The following is a 21,499-nucleotide window of genomic DNA, read 5'->3' on the forward strand; positions in this document are numbered from 1 at the left end:
TATGTACTTGGTAAGTCCTTGCCCTCGTGTTCAATTCCCTCCGACTAAGACAAAGGAACAGATACTAAACTGTGAGATGCACATCAAGGGACTCGGGATGGGCAGGAAGACGAGCCGTAGATGACTCCTTGGCTTGGGACTTTAGTTGGCAGCGAATGCAGTGTTCTTATTGAAAGTGTGTAGTGAAGAAGGTTGGCATTTCTTAAAAATAAAGCTTTCATTGGGAAATGAAAGTAAACAGGGGTCAGGAGGTACTGTGTGGTTAAGGCACTGGACTCCCACATGGCTGACTGCGGTTTGAGCCCTAGATCTGGTGGCTTGAAAATCACTCCAAGCACATGTGTGTGCATGCCCAAAATCTGGTGAGGAGACTGGAGAAGGGGGTTGCAGCATGGCCGCCCCTGCCCCTGGTGGGGGGTGACTTCTCACTTTTCTTTCTCTGTCTCCTCTCTCCAGAGAGCAATGTGCCTTACGGCAACCCTCCCTCACCACCACCCCCCCAAAAAAAGAAATAAAGGTAAACAAAAGCAACAGCATAAAACACATGATTTTACACAGCGTATCTTCTATTTTAACATTAGGATCTAGCCATTAATTGATCAGTTTATTGTTTATTCGATTTTTATATTCATTTCCATTCTGTTTGAGAACCCATCCTTGGATATTTTCTCTTCGCATCATCTTCAATTCTTCTCCTTCTTCACAGTAAGAATTAGCTTCTTGTATGCATTCCCTTCATATTGATGAAAATATATGTAATTGGTCAGCTGATAGAGTTCTTAGAGAATCAAAGCACTATAGGGCATGCTATCATGATTCAAATAGAATCCTAGACTTTTGTGACTTCACCCAATATTTTGTAAGTGTATCACCCATATATTTATATAAAAGCAATTTTAAAGCAGTATTTCTAAAGCATTCTAGTTAGCCTTCAAAGAAATAATAAGCTTCTTTCTTTTTAAAAAATAATTGTATTTATTCATTCATTTATTTTAATTTGACCAGAGAGACACAGAGAAACAGAGAGAGAGAGAAAGTGAGAAAGCAAGTCACCAGGTCCGGGACTTGAACCGTGGTCAGCCATATGGGAGTGTCCAGCACCTTAACCACCATGCCACCTGCTGGTCTCCATAAGCTATCTTCTTCTGTAATCATATTTCATTAGTCTGGGAAACAATGAAATAACAAAATCCAAATAATAAGTACAGAAGGCATAATCTGGACCGGGAACAATTGACTTGGTAAGAGTACGTCTGCTGTATTCCTGAGTAACTTCACATTAGCCTGTGGGAGCAATACCGAAGCGATGCTTAACTGGTGTTTAGGAATCCAAAAGCTCTGGGTCCAATCCATACTCTGCAGTACATCCTACTCACTGTGGAAACCTTCAGTAAGTTGTTTATTCTTTCTGAAATTGGGTTTCTTGAAGAGAAGTATGAGCTGCAGCTGGTGGTGTGGTGGTTTAGGCAACTGAATCCCACATGCCCGACCACATGGTTGGAGTCCTGGACTTGGCAGCTTGAAAAACACACCGGATGCATGTGTGTGCTCAAAATCCCGGAAGGAGAGAGAAATGGAGGCAAAGGGACTGCGGCGTTACCATTCCCCATGGGAGGTATTTCTCACTTTCTCTCTGTCTCTCTCACAAACACACACACCCTCTGGCAAAGTGAAAAGAAAAAAAGAAAATGAAAAGAAGCATGGAAATCAGAATTCCCAAAATGCAAGATTAGATCATATAGATAAGATTGTCCAGAAGAGCTCCTGGTACACAGTAAATTCTTGATAAATACTCATTTCCTGGGGCCAGCAGTTAGTGTAATGGCTATGTCACTGGATTCCCATGTAGTCGACCACAGTTTGCGACCAGGACCCGGTGGCTTAAATTCATGCAGGGTACGTGCGTGTGTGTGCCCAAGATCCCAAGAGGAGAATGAAGGAGAAGGGATTGTGGTGTGGCCATCCCCCTGGGGGTGATTTCTCGCTTTCTGTCTCTCTGTCTGGTGAGCGCACATACCCTATGGCAAAAAACTCTCCAAAAAAAAAAAAAAAGTGCTCATTTCCTTACTTTGCTCGGTAACACACATTTCTATCATCCCTACCCCTCCCCAACTCTTATAGCCAATTATACAGTTATAAAAAGATTTGCTGAATAGTCAAATTAACCCAATTTAACCCTAGGAAATAAAGATTTTCATAATGTGTTTAATAGATTATCCTAATGCCTTGAAAGTGCTATAAAATAAAAATCGGTGGGTTTCTGGTCTAGAACACAGGTGAGCATTTCAAAAGCAAATATTAGGCTGGTGCAAAAGTAATTGCAGTTTTACATTGTTGAAATCTACCATTGGATATTTGTGGTGATGTAACTGGACTCCCACATGGCTGACGATGGTTCAAGTCTTGGACCCAGCAGCTTGAAATTCACTCTCTGCATGAGTGCCTGCATGCCAAAAATTCCAAGAGGACAATGGAGGAGAAGGGATTGCAACATGGTCCTCTCCCCTGGGGGATGATTTTATGCTTTCTGTCTTTCTGACAAGTGCATACTCTCTATAGCAAAAATCTCTCTCTCAAAAAAATCATCATTTCAAAGTGTCCTCTTCTACACAGCAATGAACCATTTCCTGATCAGACTTTAATGTGCTACACAAAGAGGATTGTATACAACAACTGGCAACAACCAGATGAGAGGTTGGATGGAGAAGAAGCCCTAAAGCACTTCTCAATGCCAGATTTGGGCCTATAAAAGGCCATGGTCACTGTTTGGTGAAGTCTGATCCACTATAGCTTTCTGGATCTTGGTGAAACCATTACATCTGAGAACTATGCTCAGCAAATCGGTAAGATACACTGAAAATTGCAATGCCCACAGCTAGCTGGCATTGGTCAACAGAAAAGGCCCAATTCTTCTTCACCATAATACTCGACCACACAGCACACAAGCAATGCTTCGAAAGTTGAAGGAATTGGGCTACAAAGTTTCGCCTCATCCACCATTTTCACGTAACCTCTCTCCAATCGACTACCACTTTTTCAGCATCTCAACAACGGTCTGTGGGGAAAATGCTTCTGCAACCAGCAGGATTCAGAAGATGCTTTCCAAGAATTTGTAGAACCCCAAAGCACATATTTTTTTTTATACTACAGGAATAAAACTTAATTCTCATTGTCAAAAATGTATTGATTGTAAAGTTTTCGATTTCCGTTAATAAAGATGTGTTTGGGTTTAGTTACAATAATTTAAAATTTGTGGTTTGAAACTACAATTGCTTTTGCACCAACCTAATAACAGGATCAGTATTTCATGGGTTCACATATCAGTTTGACCCATGCCTCCCCCTCACTCCCTTTCTTTGTGATAGTAACAACTGGCTACTGGAGAACAGGAGAGAGAAGAAGGGTCTTTAACACAATGGGCTCATTCAGGAGCCTTCTCTTCCCATGCCCCATTTCTCTGCCCTCAAGAAAGTATTGTTCTTGGGAACCAGCAGTTAGCGTAATGACTATGTCGCTGGATTCCCACGTAGTCGACCGCGGTTCACGTACCGGACCCGGTGGCTTAAAACTCACACCGGGCGCGTGTGCGTGCGTGCCCAAGATCCCGAGAGGAGAATGGAGGAGAAGAGATTGCGGCGTGACCATCCCCCCTGGGGGGTGATTTCTCGCTTTCTGTCTCTATGTCTCTGTCTGTCTGGGGAGCGCACGCGCCCTATAGCAAAAATCTCTCCAAAAAAAAAAGAAAAAGAAAGTATTGTTCTTTTGGTGTGATAAATGTATTGACCCCAACTTTTGGCAGAGCCTGAACACCAGTAGGCCTCTTCTTGGGCCCAGTGTGAGTTCTGATCCAGCCCTCTAGAAGCCTTTTTTTTTTTTGGAGAGGTTTTTACTATAGGGCAAATGTGCTCGCCAGAAAGACAGAGAGAGACAGAGAGACAGAAAGCGAGAAATCAGCCCCAGGGGGGATGGCCACACCACAATCCCTTCTCCTCCATTCTCCTCTCAGGATCTTGGGAACACATGTACACGCACCTGGTGTGAGTTTTAAGCCACTGGGTCCAGGATTCAAACTATGGTCAACTACATGGAAGTCGAGTGTCATAGCCATTGCGCCATCTGCTGGTCCCCTGTGCCAGCCCTCTAGAATCCATGTGGGCCTTTGCATGCTTTTGCGTGAACATCAGGTCTGGGATGATGGAGGAGCGCAATGTGGATGACTCTGCTCTACAGAGATGTCATAAGGATAAATGAAATGATTTTCATGCAGCACTTTAGGATGTTCTTATAAAATGCACCTTTGTAAATAAGAAGTATTCTAAAAGGCCAGTGTCTGCAACGTCTAGTTAAAATTGCTGACAACAATTTCAACCCTGGGAAGTAAACGCATCAGCTCGAAATTGAAGTGCACTTTGCTGGGTAGAAGCAGGCTGATGGCCTCTGTGGGTTCTTACCACAAATAAGGCTAAATGTTAGCCTGGATCGCTGCACGCGCGTCCATCCACCCTCCTGCTCTGCTTTTTACAGGCATCAAAAGGCTATGGCTTGCTGCTGGCCCTTTGTGAGCCAGCAAAATCTGAACTTGTGGATTGGCCTTAGGGCCTCCAAGGACATTTCAGTCTATCTCGAGAGAGCTGAGAGTAGAGCCGTCGTGCGGCTCCTGAGCTGCAGCAGGGTCCACACCTGCCCTGTGACTGTAGTCTCTCGGAGTACATCAAAGCCATCTAATGGGGGTTAGTGTGAAGCAAGATCCAAGCGGCTCCTTGGCAAATCTTCAGCTGGAGGAGAAGGGATTGTGGTGTGGCCATCCCCCCTGGGGCTGATTTCTCGCTTTCTGTCTCTCCGTCTCTCTCTGGAGATGGGAGCAGACTCTCAGCCTTTAGGCCATGGCCCGGGAATGAAGCATTAGACCTGTAACATGTTTGGAGCTTTGCACGTGCAAACACTGAATGTTACACTGAATGTTACACAGTGAATGTATACTGCAGAGGATTCTTTATTTCTGATTCTTTTTGTAGAGCTTTTTGCCTTAGGGTGCGTGTATTCCCTAGAGAAAAAGAGAGACAGAGACAGACTGACATCCCCTGGGGGGATGGCCACGCCACAACCCCTTCTACATTCTCCTCCTGGGATTTTGGTACTTGGGCACACACGCTTGCTGTGAGATTCAAGCCACCAGATCTGGGACTCAAACCGTGGCCAGCTATGTTGGAGTCCAGTGATGTAACCACTGTGCCGTAGACTGACCCTTGGGGATGTTCTAAGACGCTCATGGGGTGCTATGTGTTTTCTATCCCATCAAGCAACACATGGTCCTGAACTGGAGGTCAGGTCACATGCTAATTCAGCACCCGGAGAGCAGAGAGGGGATGACCTGGTAGTGGCGAACCTGTGTGAGTTGACAGAGGAGCAATTATTGCAATCCGGAGAACTGGGATGAAAATGAGCACTGGGGAGCCCCGGAGACACCCCAGGCAATTATGCACGTGGCACCAGGTTTTAAAGTTGCATGGAATAAAGCCACAGAGACTCAGCAGTGTGGGACCTGCAGAGGACATCATAGTTACATTGCTGGACTCCCGCATAGTTGACCATGGTTCAAGTCCAGGGCCCGGCAGCTTAAAACTCACACTGAGCATGTGTGTATGCATGCCCAAAATCCTGAGAGGAGAATGGAGAAGGGATTGTGGTGTGACCATCTGTGTGTGTGTGTGTATTTTGTCACTTTTTGTGCCTCTTTCTCGCTGATGAGCACACATACCCTATAGCAAAAAATCTCTCTCTCTCAAAAAAAAAAAAAAAAGACAGTGGAAAATAAATAGGAATGTCAGTAAGAGGCACAGATGGTGCCAATCTCTGAAACAAAGCTTCTCAAACAAGTCACGGTTGCTGCAGGTGCACTCACTCCCTTTAGCCTCAATCTTTCCTCTCCATCATGGAGTTCTCCTTGGGTTCCGTAATTCTTTCCTCCCAGGAAGGCACAATGGAGTGCCCATTAAAAAATGCACAGAAGACAATGCAACCTGAAAATCATGAGTGAATTCATTACTGATTGCTGACACGTATACAAATACACCAAGTAATAACTCAAAAATAATGTATGTCTTTTCTTTTAAATATTTAATGGGAAGCCAGAAGGGAGGCATGGCAGTTAAGGTGCTGAACTTCCAAGTGTCCAGCCACGGTTCGAGTCCTGGACCTGGTAGCTTGAAAATCATGCCTAGGATGTGTATGTGCATGTCCAAAATCTAGTAGAATGAAGGAGAAGGGATTAAGGTATGGCCATCGCTCTAGGAGGTGATGTCTCACTTTCTCACTCTCTGACTTTCTCTGCCTCTCTCTGCAAGCACATATGCCCTATGACAAAAACCTAAAATAAATAAATAAATATTATTATTATTATTTTGAGAGGTTTTTGCTATAGGGCGCGTACGCTCACCAGAAAGACAGAGAGAGATAGAAAGTGAGAAATCACCCCCAAGGGGGAATAGCCATACTGCAATCCCTTCTCCTCCATTCTCCTCTTGGGATCTTGGGCACACATGTACACGCGCCCGGCATGAGTTTAAGCCACCAGCGACATAGTCATTACGCCAGCTGCTGGTCCCAATAAATAAAAATTATTGGGGCTAGTCCTGTAGCGTAGTTAAGGGAACTAGATCCCACATGGTCAAAGACCTGGTTTGAATCCCAGCCCTGGTGGCTTAAAAAACATGCCGGGCCCATGTGCAAGTCCCCACAGAACAAAGCAGTGGAGAAGAAGGTATTGCAAGGTGACCAGGCCTCATTGGAGGGACTTTCTCTCCCTGCCCCCTTGTCTTCCTGATGAGTGTGCATACTCTCTAGCAATTAAAAATAATTTTTTTAAAGTAGCAAAAATTTATCTTTAAAGTTTATTTATGTCTTCTGAGAGAGAGAGAGAGAGCCCCATCAGGACTTCACACCTCAGTCCACGTGTAGTCTCAGCCCTCCTGGATCACAGCACACATGGCATGCTCACGGAGGTCTCAGGCTGTGAACCCAGGACCTTTCCCATGTGGGTCCATTTGCATTCCCGCTGCACCACCACCTGGCGCCATTTTTTTAGAATTTTGAACTCCACATTTGGAGATCTTGACATTCGTTTTGGACCTATCCTTAAGTAACTTCAGAGAAGTTGTTAACATTTTGGTGCTTCCACTTTTTATGATTTAGAATTTGAATAATTAGCATTGGCCTCTTGCAAGGATTCTAGAAAGGCTTTTCCATGTCTTATGTTTATAGTTAAAACAATTCAGGGGACCAGCAGCTGGCGTAATGGCTATGTCGCTGGACTCCCAGGTAGTTGACAGCAGTTCGAGTCCTGGACCCAGTGGCTTAAACTCATGCCGGGCCCACGTGTGTGCGTGCCCAAGATTCAGAGAGGAGAGTGGAGAAGAAGGGATTGCACTGTGGCCATCCCCCTGGGGGGTGATTTCTTGCTTTCTGTCTCTCTGTCTCTCTTGTCTTTCTGGTGAGCACACGTGCCCTACAGCGAAAACCTCTAAAAGTAAAAACAGTTGAGACTTTTAAACTAGTTGTGCTGTGGTGGTTCAGGCAGCTGGATCCCACATGGCCTACGACATGTTTCAAATCCTGGACCTGGCAGCTTGAAAAACATGCTAGACACATGTGCATGCATGCCAAACATCCCAAACAGAGGGAAATGGAGGAGGGATTGCGGCATGAACATGTCCCATTGGGGGTGCTCTCTCCCTCTCCCTTTCTGTTTCCCTCTGTTTCATGCATGTGCCTTCTGGCAAAAATTTTAAAAATCAAAGCAAAAACAAAACCAAAGCTCAAGACTTTTATCTTACTCTGCTCCTAAATCCATTCCACAAATATTGATGTCTAGAATCACTGTTTACTTTTCTTCTCTCTAAAAATAAGGACAAAACAAGGGGGAAAGAATGACCATGTATTGATGGTTAACTCTACCGCTAGGTGCTTCCACTGTTTTTAACTTTTATGACCACCTTATTGAGTAGGTATTACTGACCAAGACACATTTCACCAAGGATTAGAAGGGTCACTTGCCCCTCGAAGAGATAGTGTGAGAATTTTTTTTTTCAATTCTTAAAAATAACAAGAGCATGTCTCCTTGTGAATTTTGAGAACTGGATATTAACCCAACTCCTTGACTATTCCATCAATTAATAATCAGACCTGTATCTGTGATTAGATAATTTATTCAAATGGGTTCACGTGGCATTAGAAACCTTCAAGTTTTCACTCTCTCCTGCATTCTTAAGTGTTTTAAAGTAAAGCATTTCAAATTGGTTTCCGAAGTGCATTCCCCGGTTATCACCACTTAATCTCCACAACAAATCTTTAGGTAGATGACTAAAATGATCATGAGAAAGTCACATAGCATGAAAATGGAATCATTTAAAGCATGTTTATTCTTTCTGTCTCTAATGCTTTTAGTGTTTGGTTTTAGAAAATTCAACAAGTGGGACTGATACTATGATGTATGATTGACATCGGATGTTGGCAACATGATAGCACAGTGGGCAGGGTTATCATTTGCAACATGGTAGCACTGGGCAGGGTTATCACTTGCAACATGGTAGCACTGGGCAGGGTTATCATTTGCAACATGGTAGCACTGGGCAGGGTTATCATTTGCAACATGGTAGCACTGGGCAGGCTTATCATTTGCAACATTGGTAGCACTGGGCAACATTATCATTTGCAACATGGTAGCACTGGGCAGGCTTATCATTTGCAACATGGTAGCACTGGGCAACATTATCATTTGCAACATGGTAGCACTGGGCAGGCTTATCATTTGCAACATGGTAGCACTGGGCAGGCTTATTATTTGCAACATGGTAGCACCCAGCAGGGTTATCATTTGCAACATGGTAGCACACAGGCAGGTGAGGGGAGTGGAACAGACTTTCTCATTGCTTTTTCCTATGTTCTTTTAGAGAGCAGTACGAACACAAATTTATCTCATTTGGAGGCTAGTTATTTTATAAGGTCTCGGGGTTTATTATTTGCTGTCTTGGGTTAGACAGCTGGTGGGTTATGTATGTTTCCTGTAACATGCAGTTCAAGTACATGGACCCACATTGTGAAGAGATCAAGACATTTGTTGGATATTCCCAGCTCTTCTTCAAGTTAGCCCAGTGGCACATGATACAACTCTGGTAGAACTTAAGATCTTATTCTTTGAGAAGATCCCAGACTTCTCAAAGTCCACCAACGCTGAGAACCAGAAACAGCTTTCTTTCTAAAAAAGAGGTGTGTGTTCACAAGACAACAAAAGACAAATCCAGTTCTGGAGCCCTTGGGGGATTTGGCAACCGAAAACCAATATATTGCAGAAACATTTATTTTGTAAGTAATGATATTCTCAGAGCTCCGTGTTTGTTGTTTAACACTGCTATCATTTATCGAAGACTAATAGGCAATAAGCAGAGCCCCTTGTCCTTACTCTGGCATCTGTCACTGTTTGTGGATTAGGTCCATTCGTCTCCCTTTGAAAGCTTTTGGGACATTGCAGCTGATACCCAGCCGAAGAAGAGACACAAAAAGCATTATCTGCCACTCAGGTGAAGATGAAGAAGTGAACTTGTAAAAAGGTGCACTTTTGCAACCACAAGGAAGCACTAAAATGGCACTAAAATGTAAGTATGACCGTGGCCTAATTAATATTCCTGGCTACCTGGTAGTATGGCTCACCTCTTTATTCCAAATAGAGTCCATAGTCTCTAGTGTTCCGTAAGAGACTACAGAACTCCCATGGTTGAGGCTGCTTTAAGTGAAACAAAAGCTCAGACACTTAAGAAGGTCAAAGAGGGACCAGCAGTTGGCGTAATGGCTATGTCACTGGACTTCCATGTAGTCGACCACAGTTCGGGTCCGGACCTAGTGGCTTAAACTCACGCCAGGCGCATGTGCATGCGTGCCCAAGATCCATAGAGGAGAATGGAGGAGAAGGGATTGCGGCATGGCCATCCCCCCTGGGAGGGTGATTTCTAGCTTTCTATCCCTCTGTCTCTCTCTTCTGGCGAGTGCACATGGCCTATGGCAAACCCCTCCCCCCCCAAAAAAAAAATGAAGGTCAAAGACAGGCCAGAATAAGGAATGAGAAATTTTAAGTACTGGAAGTGTATGAAAAAAGGAAGATGGCCCATGAGAAATATATCACAGAGAGACAACTTGAGAAATATATCACAAAGGTTTCGAGTTAAAACCCTCAAAACTGTTGTTACTGGGGCCAGCAAGTGGCATGGTGGTTAAGGTGCTGAACTCCTATGTGAACGACCATAGTTCAAGGCTTAAAAATCATGCTGACTACATGTATGTGCATGTCCAAAATCCCAGGAGAAGAGTAGAAGAGAAGGGATTGCAGTATGGCCATACCCCTGAGGTGTGATTTCTCATTTTTCCCTCTCACTGTCTGTCTCTCTCCTGCAAGCACAGACTCCCTATGGCAGAAACCTAAAAGAAAAAAAGAAAAATGTTATTGCTGTTGTTTATCACTTAAGGAGAAAAGTATTCATGTTTTCCTCCTTTTAAAAAAAAAAAACAGGGACTAGCAGTTAGCATAATGGTTATGTCACTGGACTCCCACGTAGTCAACTGCGGTTCGAGTCCTGGACCCGGTGGCTTAAACTCACGCCAGGCGCGGAAAGGAAAGGAAAGGAAAGGAAAGGAAAGGAAAGGAAAGGAAAGGAAAGGAAAGGAAAGGAAAGGAAAGGAAAGGAAAGGAAAAAAAGAAAAGAAAAGAGAAAAGAAAAGAAAAGAAAAGAAAAGAAAAGAAAAGAAAAGAAAAGAAAAGAAAAGAAAAGAAAAGAAAAGAAAAGAAAAGAAAAGAAAAGAAAAGAAAAGAAAAGAAAAGAAAAGAAAAGAAAAGAAAAGAAAAGAAAAGAAAAGAAAAGAAAAGAAAAGAAAAGAAAAGAAAAGAAAAGAAAAGAAAAGAAAAGAAAAGAAAAGAAAAAAGAAAAACATGTGCTATATGGCACATGTACTTGCCAGATACAGAGAGAGAGGGAAAGTGAGAAAGCATCCCCTAAAGAGTTGGCCATGCCATAGTTTTTTCTCCATTTTCCTCTTGGGATTTCAGGCATGTGCACAAATGCACCTAGCATGTTCTTCAAGCTGCCGGTTCAGGACTTAAACCGTGATGCTGGTCACGTAAAAAACTCAGCCACCTTATGCTGCCAGCTGGAACCTCTTTTCTAACCTGAGCCTGTAGATATATTTAAGTTATCAAAGCGCTGCATTCCACTCCATTTGCAGCTAGCACATGCATGCTCGAGAGTCCAGTTTAACTTCTAAATGAATTCCTAAACGTTAATCTCCCAATTGAGAAGACAACTCTCAATCTGTGAAGTTCTACATTTTCTTTGCTAAAACTGAGTTCTGCCTGTAATCATCTTCACCAACAAAACACATTTTCGGGGTGAGCATGACCGAGTGTTGTGAACACGGGAGAGAGAACACGGGTCAGGAACTGGGCTCACTTGTCCCAGCAATGTTACTATGTGGTGTATAATTTTTTTTTTCATTTTTCTTTCTTCTTTCTTTCTCTTTATTCATTCCTCCTTTCCTTCCCTTTCTTTTTTTTTTTATGATTTGCCAGAGGGCATGTGCACCCTTTGGAGAGAGACACAGAGAATTGGAAAGGGAGAAAACGCCCCCCACTGCCCTGTGGCATGGCCACGCCTCCATCTTTCTTCCATTTCTCCTTTCTGTTGAGAGTTTGGGCATGCGCACACGTGCCCTGTGTGTTTTTCAAGTTGTAGGTCTGGGATATGAACCATGCTGTTGACCAGGTGGGATCCAGTTGCCTTAACCGCCACACCAAAAGCTTAATTTGGGGAAAGGCCCTATTGGCTCTTGTTGGCAAAATAGGCATGTTGGACTAGAATCCTGTTAATATTGAAGTTCACTTTCAGTTTTAGATTTCTAGAATTGTAGAGAAATGGTGGCAAATTAAAATAGGATTGATTTTTTAAAAATAATTGTTGATTTTTAATTCTTCTCATTTACTTATTTATTTATTTTAATTTGACCAGAGAGAGACACAGAGAGAAAGAGAATGTGAGAAAGCAAGCCACCAGGTCCAGGACCCAAACCATGGTCAGTCATGAGGGAGTGTCCAGCATCTTAACCACCATGCCACCTGCTGGTCCCCAAAATAGGATTGTTTTTTTTTTTTAAAAGTTTTCCATTAGAAAGAGAGAGAGAAAAGAGGGAGAGAGGGACACCCGCAACAGGGTTTCCACACTGTGATCTACCCCAGACTCAGCCAGCCTGAATCAGGGGCACCTGTGTGCACACCAGGCACGTACAAGGGAATCTCAGGATGTGAACCTGGAACCTTCCTCCATGGCTTCAGCCTCGCAGAGCACTGTGTTACCATCCTACCACCACAACTGGCCTAGAACTGGTTTTCCAACCAGTGGATTGTGTTCAGAATTCATAGAAGCATGTGAATAACTTTCACCCCGAAATGAATGACTAGATCAGGAACTAGTCTTTCTAGTTCACTAGCCCTAATGCTTCACTTTACCCCATTTCTGCCCACCTCACTAGACCCTTTCTCATTGTTTTCCCTCTCTATTATTTTAAATTGTCCTCATTCTCCAACTTTACTTATTTCTCTTAGCTCTGTGTATCTGTCTGCCAAATCTGTCTTCTATGGTTATGCCCTTGCTTTTTGTTGATTTCACTACATGCATTTTTTCCTATATTCTGGAAAGGAACAAAAACGATGTCAGGCCATTCTCTGCCTATCTAAGGACTTCACTTCCTAGATGTAGGTGCTCAGTTCCATTGAGATTCTAGATGAATAATCTATATGTAGAAAATAAAACACTCAAAATAATAGTGATAAACCAGAAAGAAGTTGGTTTCTCTGTTATATGCAGTTCTTAATATCCTGGGGGATTGATTTCCCTGACTCCTGCTCCCCAAGAAATCCTTTAGAGAAATAGCTAGTATTTGCATGTAACCTACACACATATAACTATATACATAAGGTAAATAAAATTATATATATATATTAATATATAGACTTTCTATATCCATTTATTTATTTCTTTGGCACCTTTTAGAGCTTTATGTTGAATTTTCAAGAAAGTGCTGCTTGTTTGGGGTTGGTGCAGGAAAATACCAGCTGTGGGATTTAATCATAAAGTTCTGCAATACCTGAGCAAAAAGCATGCAAGCCGCACCCTCGAGTAGGCAGATCCGGGGAGTTATCCTGAGGTAGGGAGGACTGGACAGAATGCAGTGTCAGAGCTGTTTCTCACCTGCATGGTCTATTACATGGAAGGAGGGAGCAGGAAACTTTTCTACAAAAGCAAACCCCTATAATGGGTCAGATAATACATATTTTGGTTTTGTCAGATGATAAGCTCTTGTTGCAAATGCTCTCCTATTGTAGTGAAAACAGCCATAGACAATACTAAACAACGGGCATGGCTGTGGTCACATTTCAGTCAAACTTTATTTATAAAAAGAGGATTGGCCTTGAGGCCTTTAGTTTGCCCACCCTGGTACAGGACAAAGATCATCAGGCTAGTAATTAGGAGATGTGGATTTAAAAGTTCCTCTTTGATAAGATGTACAAATTCGGGGCCAGCCCTTGGTCTGGTGGTTAACGGAACCAGATCCGACATGGCTGATTATCCATCCCCAGCAGCTTAAAAAACGCTGGGTGTGTGTGTGCATGTTCAAATCCCAGCAAGATGGAGAATTGGAGAAGGGATTAGGCTGCAACTATGTCCTTTGGAGGGAGGGTTGGTTTCTCCTTCTTCCTTCCTCTCTCTGGGGGCACTCACACCCTCTGGCAAATAAAATAGTGTATTTTTTAAAAAAAGTTTACAGATTGGGAAATACCACTGGGCCAGTGGCTCAAGTCCCTTTGGTAGAGGGACTGATGACTGGAACAGTCCCTGCAGAAGGAGAGGAGTAAAGTGGTTCTTCTCTTGGAGAATGGCAGTGGCAACTGTTTCTACCTAATTGTTACAGAATTTCAATCCTAGTATCCAGAGTCATTCTGTGGTCAGGAGCCAGCCAGACAATCAATGCTAGGAGACCCAGAGTACTTGAAAACACCACGTATAGATGACAGACCTGGTATGACTCCGAGGTGGCTTCAAATGTAGCTTCTGCTTTTTCTCTCATCCAAAGATGCACGAATTTGATTTACCAAGATGAGTATTTACAACAGCAGTCTTCTAGCCTTCATTTTCTATTTAATCCTCTATCATCAACGATTTACTTCTACTGTACACGGGTTTAAGAGACTGTAGGAATTAAAAACAATCAAGTAGGCATTAGTCACAGTTAGAAATTCACTTTATTTTAGCACTCTTTAGGTCTTTTTGGAAATGTATAACACATTATTTAAGATTAGGCTTGTTGGGGGGCCAGCAGGGGGTGTGATGGTTAAGGGTGCTGGACTCCTACATGGCCAACCACAGTTCAAGTCCTGGACCTGGCAACTTGCTTTCTCACTTTCTTACTTTCCCTCTGTCTACCTCTCTCTGTCCTTCTCTGACCAAATTAAAATAAATAGATAAAGTCAAACTTTTAAAAATTCTTAAAAAAAAAAAAAGATTAAGTTTGTAATAGACAACTCACAAAAATAGTGAAAAATAAGATAGAAATTTGTTTCTCTCTCTCTTTTTTTTGAGAGGTTTTTGTTATAGGGTGCATGCACTCAACAGAAAGACAGAGACAGAGAGATAGAGAGACAGCGAGAAGTCACTCCCCAGGGGAGATGGCCACACCGCAATCCCGTCTCCTCCACTCTCCTCTCAGGATCTTGGGCACGCATGCACACGTGCCTGGCATGAATTTAAGCCACTGGGTCCAGGACTTATACCATGGTCAACTATGTGGGAGTCCAGCGACATAGCCATTATGCCAACTGCTGGTCCCAGAGGTTTATTTCTCTTATATACAGTTGTTCTCATATCCTTGGGAGGTTGGTTACTCCTAACCCTACTCCCCAATACCAAAATCTCCAGACGTTTAAGTCCCTAATATAAATGGCATGGTATTTGCATATACCTTACATACGTCTTCCTGTGTACTTTAAGTCCTTGCTAGATTACTTGTAATATTAGTCACTTCTAATTACTTACATATATTGTGGGGAAGTCATGATGTATTCTTCTATGCAAAAATGTGTCATGACTTTCCCGGCAACCCAGTATTAATACAATACGAAGGCTATGTAAATAGTTGTTATATCGTATTGTTTAGGGAACAATGGCAAGAAAAGAAAGGCCGTCCATGTTCGGTACAGATACAACCATCAGAGGCCCAACTACATGGTACATGTCAGCAAGGAGGGATCGTTTTTCATCCAAGCCTGGTTAAGTTTGCAGATGTGGAACCCGAGGACACAGAGGGCCAACTGTGCTCATAATCTGGCAGTGGGTGGTCTGCTCTCATCTTGCTGGGCTGCCAGTCTTGGCAGATGGCTGCAGACAATCCAGCCTTTTCATCTGCATCCCAGCCAGCAAGAAGCAAGGAATCACGAGGTGCCTGTGCCCTTCCTGTAAGGAACTCCCCAGAAACCAGGCGCTGTCAGGTTTCTGTTGCTGGAACTTAGATGCATACCTAGTCACTGTCTTCAAAGGAAGCTCTCATCTTTATTTAATAGCTACATGTCCAGCTAGAATCAGGGGTTTTAACACAAAGGAAATAGGCGAGAGTGGACAATGGGAGACTGCCAGGGATCTCCACCACCCACTCTAATGACACAGCCCTTAGATCCGTCAGCCCCGTCTATTCTTTTGAAATGTGCGGCCTTTGGGAACTGCATGAACCTAGCCTGCTGTGTACAGGTCTCTAAATCAGAGATGTAAGGCTCTGAAAGTTTTCTTCTACATCTTATTCTTTCTTTTTTTTTTTTTTCTTTGTTTTCATTTTTGTTTTGTTTTGTTTGAGAGATTTTTGCTATAGGGTGCATGCGCTTGCCAGAAAGACAGAGAAAGACAGAGAGACAGAAGTGAGAAATCACCCCCTGGGGGGATGGCCACGCCTCAATCCCTTCTCCTCCAGTGCCCTCTCGGGATCTTGGGCACGCACACACACGTGCCCAGCATGAGTCTAAGCCACTGAGTTTGGGACTAGAACAGTGATCTACTACATGGGAGTACAACGACATAGCCATTACTCCAACTGCTGGTCCCTAGATCTTTATTCTTTCTTAAGGTGGAATTATAACCCCAGTTGACATCCACCTCAGAGGACACTCAAGAGATATAGTAGTTATATATAATTTTTCTAGCAGATAATACTATCTCTCAGGAACAGGAAGCAGATAATTACTCTATAAACAACCTCGGGCTGCCTGAGAAGAATGCTGGCAGCTACCTTTTATCTGAAAATCAACATCACATGGGTATTTTTTTAATTGCCAAAATATATGTGCACTCACCAGACAGAGAGACATACAGCAAGAGAGAGAGAGAGAAAGAGGCAAAAAGCAACCTCCAGTGGAATCTTGTCATGCCACAGTTTCTTCTCCTCCATTTCTTTATCCTGTTGGAATTTGGGGCATGCATGACATGCTCTTGGTGTGTTTTTCAAGCCACAGGGGCCAGGACTCGAGCCATGGTTAGCCATGTGGGACCCGACTCCCCTAACCACTAGACTACAGGGCTGGCCCCACACGATAATTATTATACATTCCTTTTGTTCTGATACCGTAAGGTAGGTACATATTTCATTGATTTAAAATAGCAAAACCTATATTGTTCGTGCTATTTCACACACACGCAGGAGCATGCTCACTTTTGAAACTTCTCTTTGGAGCCCAGTCACCCTTCATTACCGGTGCCTTTGTGTTTTAGCTTAGCTCATTTTCCCAAGTGCTTCTGTAATACGGTTATGCAGAGTATGAACCTCCTTTCACTCTTTATATATCCTTCTTCATTTATTGACACGGATTGTGTGATGAAGCATTGTCAACATGATCATTTTTCTATATCTACAGGTATAATAACTGCATTAACGTGGATTTGTCATCTAATAGCCTTAAATGATTCTTCTCTTTGTAGCTGCATTTCCCTCCATTATTCTCTGTGTCTCCCAATCGCTTCTCATCTGCTACTGTCTCCTCTCCTCTTTCCCCTTCATTTCCAGAGACAGATTTCCACTTACGAGACTGGGAAACTATCAGGTAGAGAGGTTCCACAAACCACCAGAGTGTAAGGTCTTCTGCAAAGAGCCCCATTCACCTGCTGTGGGTTAAAAAAAGGAAAGCAGCCTTACGTCTTTGAAGCCCGTCAAACCCAGTCACTCTCACTGTGGGGAGGGCATAATTGCATTTGAATTGAGGGGATCTGCGTGCATATCTCTCATGAACACAAATACAATAGAAACTAAGTACCTAAATTCCTCTGCTGAGAAAAGAGAAGTGGTCCCACTCCCAGCCTAATGTAAAGCATGGCTTCCTATACTTGAGTTAGACTTTTCATAACTGTTGAATATTAGCTTGTGAGTCGTTCTAGGGAGAGGTAACATCAAGGAAGAAAATGGTGCTCTATCTCCGTAAAGCATTTTAGCAATGCTCAGAAAAGTGGACTGCCAGACATGTATTTGGGAAATTATTTCGCCAGCTGTAATGTGTTTCCAAATTATGCATGTGTTGGTAGTCTTCCATTGTAATCACCACGAACACAGTACATCTTCATCTTTGCTGTATTTGGAATACAGGAAAATAAGTCAGCATTTTCTTTCATGGTAACATTTTGGTGCTAGCAACATTCACTTGTCTGAAAAGCATCCCCTGATCAAAACCATTGTTCATAAATGGGTGTCTGTTTGAAGAGTGCGTATATCCTAAAGATTGTTTCACTTAATTTGTAATTACTTCAAATGATTAAAGGGAATGTGAATGACTTACGCAATTTCTCAAAAGAAAAATATAAAAGAATGCCATACTATACATGAGTTTCACGAATTATCTACCAGCGATAAATAAATGACACGAGTTGATTATTGAACCCAAGCACTGTCATCTAAGTTATGTTTCTCTTTTACAAATTTGCTAGGGGAGAGAGACAGAGACTAAGAAGGAAAGTGAGAAAGCACTTGGTAGATGGCCACATCAAAATCCTTTCTCCTCCCTTCTCTTCCCTTCTCTTCTTGTGATTTTGGGCATGCACGCACATGCATCCGGTATGGTTTTCAAGTCTCCAGGTCAGGAACTAGAACCATGCAGTTGGCCATATGGGATCCAGCTGCCTTACCCACCATACCAGGGGCTGGCCCTAAATTGTTTCCATGTATTAAGATGTAGGTTACTGAACTTATCTGAATGCGATTCTATACTATCAATGTTCTTGGAAGTCTATGCTAAGACTTGAGAATTTTATTTTTAAGAGGATTTTGCTGTAGGGCTCATGTGCTCACCAGGGAGAGAGAGAGAAAGAGAAAGAGAGAGAAACAAAGACAGTGAAAGGGTAAATGAGAAATTCCCCCCAGGAGGGATGGCCACACCACAATCCTTTCTTCTCCATTCTCCTCCTAGGATCTTGGGTATACATGCACTTGTGCCTGGCATAATGTTCAAGTCACTGGATCTGGGACTAGAGCCGTGGTCAGACATGTGGGGGTCCAGTGACGTAACTGCTATGCCACCTGCTGGCCCCAAGATTTGGGACTTTCTCGAACGAGAGCATAAGAATAGACTGAAAAGATGGAGTTAGAAGCATGATGAGGACACAGAAGTGTAAAGTTTGAATGAATTATTACAGCACAGGCAGTCAGCTTGAACATATGAAAATGACTTTGAGCCTAAGAATGAACAGAAACTGAACTTTAAACTTTTCACGTATTGTTCAGTCATGTCGTGTTATTAGATATTTATTAGGTTCAGAGGCTTATTTGCCTGATATGTATTTTGTTACTTAAGTTCATATTTTATTTCATTGCTATGACCTGAATGATTGTACCCGCCTTCCCCAAATTCTTAGGTTGCTAACTTATCTCCAATGTGATAGTATTAAGAGGTGGGGCCTTTGGGAAATGGTTAGATCATGAGGGCAGAGTCACCCAAGGAAACCCATCTGCCTTTCCACCACAGGAGGAAGCGGGGAGAAGGTGCCATCTATGAATCAAAGTGTGTGTTCTTACTTGCTGGCACCTTTCTTGTGGACCTCCCAGCTTCTAAGACTGTAAGAAATAGATTTCTATTATTTATTAAGTCACCTGTCTATGGTAATTTGTTACAGCAGCCCGACTTGCACTAAGACACTGCTCATGGGCACTCTCCATGCCATGTCTATGCTAAACACTCATACATACATGACCAGAAAACTTTGGCCATGTCTACTGTAAGAAAATATCCCAAGTGATTAATTTTTTAAAAGAATTATTTTATTTTAACTTTATTTATTATTATTTTCCAATTTGACCAGAGAGGGGAGGGGGAGTGAGAACAGAAGCCACCAGGTCCGAGAGAACAATGACTGGCCATGTTGGGAGTTCAGCAACTTTAACCACCACACCACCTGCTGGCCCCCCAAGTGATTTTTTTTTTTCCTTTTAATTTTATTTATTTATTTATTTATTTTTGGAGAGGTTTTTGCTATAGGGCACGTGCATTCACCAGAAAGACAGAGAGAGACAGAAAGTGAGAAATCACCCCCCAGGGAGGATGGCCACGCCGAAGTCCCTTCTCCTCCATTCTCCTCTTGGGATCTTAGGCACGCACATACATGCGCCCAGTGTGAGTTTAAGCCACTGGGTCCAGGACTTGAACGGCAGTCAACTATATGGGAGTCCAGAGACATAACCATTATACCAACTGCTGGTCCCAGTGATTCATTTTAAAGAATGGCTTAACAAACATGGCTCAGCCAACTTGTAGGAGTGAAAACCCCAGAAAGTACACATCCCCGGAAAGTTCCTGAACAAATGAAACCCCCAAACAACAGGTTGCCCTTGAGAGATGACTTCTCTCTGGATTTGGGGCATGCACTCTCACACACCCAGCATGTTTTCCAAGATGCCGAGTCTGAGACTGGAGTCATGCAGCCAACCATCAGCCATGTGGGATCCAGACTCCTTGACCACCATGCCACTGGCTGGCTCTTGAACTTCGAAGTCACTTACGATCTGCACATAGTGAATTCTTTGTAGCATTTGCCCAGAATAGCGTCTGCCTCCATCAAACTCCATTCCCCCCTGTCTTCTGTGACTCCATACTCTCCTGATTTCTTTGTACCTTTTCTGGCTGTTTGTCCTCCTCCTCTTCCCTATTTTTTTTTTTTAATTCATGACAGGGCACATACTTGTGTACACAAGAGATGGGGCAGGTACCCTCAACAGGGTTTCCTCACACAACACCCAGGCTGGTTGATGGGTTGTCTCCTTGGAGTTCCTGTAAGAAATCTCCAACATAGAGTATTAAACTGAGATAAAAATGTTTTTGACTTACCAAGATGGAGTCAGCCTGGCTAAGGTAGGCCCCTGTTTATACCGCAGTCACATGACCTTCTCCCATGTATTGTCATGTGTTTTCCCTGTGTGTCTGTCCCTGTGCCCAAATTTCCCTTTCTTATTAGGACAGCAGTTAGTATTGGATTAGGGCCCATGCTACTGTCCTCATTTTAACCTGATTCCTTTTTAATTTTTCCAAATAAGGAAAAATTCTAAGGTCCTCTGCGGTAGGACTTCAACCTATCTTTAAGGGGGAACACAATTCATCCCATAACCCCAATGTCACCAAAAGGGTTTATATAAGTGAAGGAGGAGGGGTAAGAGAGTGATTCCTTCTGGGAGAGACTTGATGGGTTACTGCTGATTATGAAGATGGAAGAACAGAGAGCCCAGGAAAGCAGGCTACCTTAGAAGCTGGAAATGAAAAGACCACTGTCCCCTAGAACCCATTGGAAAGGTGTTGAGTTTAGCCCAGTGATATCCATTTTGGACATCTGAACTCCAGAACAATAATATAATAAAATTGTATTATTTTAGGCCACTAAATCTATGGATAGCAGTAATAGGAAAATATTGGGTCATGGGAAAAGTCAGGATGTGATGATCCACTAACACACATGACAAGATTGTTCTGATCTTGGGAGACTTCCCTGAGCTGTTCCTGAGCAGCCTCTCTGTCGAAGGTGCTCATCTCCCAGATATAAGCGGAGGTGAGGGGTGAGGCTTTTCCCATGTGATTTGGATCTCTGTTTACATCACATCCTTCAGAGAGGCAGTCTGTTATGGACTGAAAGTTGATGTCCCCTCCCCTATGTTCACATCCCCAAATCCTAAACCGGGAGACTTCCCTGAGCTGTTCCTGAGCAGCCTCTCTGTCGAAGGTGCTCATCTCCCAGATATAAGCGGAGGTGAGGGGTGAGGCTTTTCCCATGTGATTTGGATCTCTGTTTACATCACATCCTTCAGAGAGGCAGTCTGTTATGGACTGAAAGTTGATGTCCCCTCCCCTATGTTCACATCCCCAAATCCTAAACCCAGTGTGATAGTATCAGCAGGA

The 21,499-nt window shown here is 43.1% G+C and overlaps 1 long non-coding RNA gene across 1 annotated transcript in view; it reads right to left on the reverse strand.

The window, feature by feature from the left end:
* Nucleotides 1-1,079: 1,079 nt before the first annotated feature.
* The window catches only part of LOC114006902 (uncharacterized), a 27,289-nt gene continuing 6,869 nt past the window's right edge, over nt 1,080-21,499 (reverse strand). Inside the window, exons 2-3 of the long non-coding RNA XR_003548561.1 lie at nt 14,113-14,285; nt 1,080-1,166 (exon numbers count right to left, since the gene is read on the reverse strand). This is a non-coding gene — a long non-coding RNA (uncharacterized LOC114006902). The remainder of the gene's footprint in view (nt 1,167-14,112; nt 14,286-21,499) is intronic.

This window comes from Tupaia chinensis, unplaced genomic scaffold, assembly GCF_000334495.1.
Source record: "Tupaia chinensis unplaced genomic scaffold, TupChi_1.0 Scaffold000098_3, whole genome shotgun sequence".
Taxonomy (NCBI): Eukaryota; Metazoa; Chordata; class Mammalia; order Scandentia; family Tupaiidae; genus Tupaia; species Tupaia belangeri.